General features: G+C 49.7%; 4 non-coding genes across 4 annotated transcripts; all 4 read left to right on the top strand.

Annotated features, from left to right (window-relative positions):
* Positions 1–186: 186 nt before the first annotated feature.
* On the top strand, positions 187–305 carry LOC124894700. Its single transcript, XR_007051309.1, has one exon. It is a non-coding gene; the product is annotated as a 5S ribosomal RNA (ribosomal RNA).
* A 176-nt stretch (positions 306–481) lies between these two features.
* LOC124894699 lies at positions 482–600 on the top strand. Its single transcript, XR_007051308.1, has one exon. It is a non-coding gene; the product is annotated as a 5S ribosomal RNA (ribosomal RNA).
* Positions 601–776: 176 nt separating this feature from the next.
* LOC124894701 lies at positions 777–895 on the top strand. The gene has a single exon (XR_007051310.1). It is a non-coding gene; the product is annotated as a 5S ribosomal RNA (ribosomal RNA).
* Positions 896–1070: 175 nt separating this feature from the next.
* Positions 1071–1189, top strand: LOC124894702. The gene has a single exon (XR_007051311.1). It is a non-coding gene; the product is annotated as a 5S ribosomal RNA (ribosomal RNA).
* The last annotated feature ends 88 nt before the right edge of the window (positions 1190–1277 follow it).

The raw sequence follows: 1277 nt of genomic DNA, 5'->3' as shown, positions 1-1277 counted from the left end.
TCGTGTTGCATCCCTTTTTTTTTCCTTTAAAATTCAGTTTAATTTTGTCGGTTCGATCGGCGAATCTTTTTGTTTTTCCTCTTGGCGGAAACGAGAAAGGGGGCAAGGCGTGGAGGCCCGCGTGCGGGGTGTGACGAGCGGCGGAGGACAAAGAGACATAAAAGAATTTGGAGTGCTGCGAATGACGGATACGATCATACCAGCACTATCGCACCGGATCCCATCAGAACTCCAAAGTTAAGCGTGCTTGGGCAAGAGTAGTACTAGGATGGGTGACCCACTGGGAAGTCCTCGTGTTGTATCCCTTCCTTTTTTTTTCCTTTAAAATTCGATTTAATTTTCCCGGTTCGACAGGTGAATCTTTTTGTTTTTCCTCTTGGCGGCAATGAGAACGGGGGCAAGGCGCAGGGGCGCGCGTGCGGGGTGTGACGGGCGGCGGAGGAGAAAGAGGCATAATAGAGTTTGGAGTGCTGGGAATGAAGGATGCGATCATACCAGCACTAACGCACCGGATCCCATCAGAACTCCGAAGTTAAGCGTGCTTGGGCGAAAGTAGTACTAGGATGGGTACCCCCCTGGGAAGTCCTCGTGTTGCATCCCTTCTTTTCTTTTTCCTTTAAAATTCGATTTAATTTTGCCAGTTCGATCGACGAATCTTTTTGTTTTTCCTCTTAGCGGAAACAAGAAAGGGGGCGAGGCGTAGAGGCCCGCGTGCGGGGTGTGACGGGCGGCGCAGGAGAAAGAGGCATAATAGAATTTGGAGCGCTGGGAATGACGGATGCGATCATACCAGGACTAACGCACCGGTTTTCTTCAGAACTCTGAAGTTAAGCGTGCTTGGGCGAGAGTTGTACCAGGATGGGTGACCCCCTGGGAAGTCCTCGTGTTGCATCCATTCCTTTTTTTATCTTTAAAATTCTGTTTAATTTTGCCGGTTCGATCGGGGAATCTTTTTGTTTTTCCTCTGTGCGGAAACAAGAAAGGGGGCGAGGCGCGGAGGACCGCGTGCGGGGTGTAACGGGCGGCGCAGGAGAATGAGGCTTAATAGAATTTGGAGTGCTGGTAATGACGGATGTGCTCATACCAGCACTAACACACCGGATCCCATCGAAACTCTTAATTTAGGCGTGCTTGGGCGAGAGTTGTACTAGGATGGGTGACCCCCTGGGAAGTCCTCGTGGTGCATCCCTGGGAAGTCCTCGTGTTGCATACCTTCCTTTTTTTTTCCTATAAAATTCAGTTTAATTTTACCGGTTCGATCGGCGAATCTTTTTGTT

Source organism: Capsicum annuum, unplaced genomic scaffold, assembly GCF_002878395.1.
Source record: "Capsicum annuum cultivar UCD-10X-F1 unplaced genomic scaffold, UCD10Xv1.1 ctg7698, whole genome shotgun sequence".
NCBI classification, from domain to species: domain Eukaryota; kingdom Viridiplantae; phylum Streptophyta; class Magnoliopsida; order Solanales; family Solanaceae; genus Capsicum; species Capsicum annuum.
The sequence above is the reverse complement of the archived record's forward strand: the minus strand, read 5'-3'. Positions and strand labels throughout refer to the sequence as shown.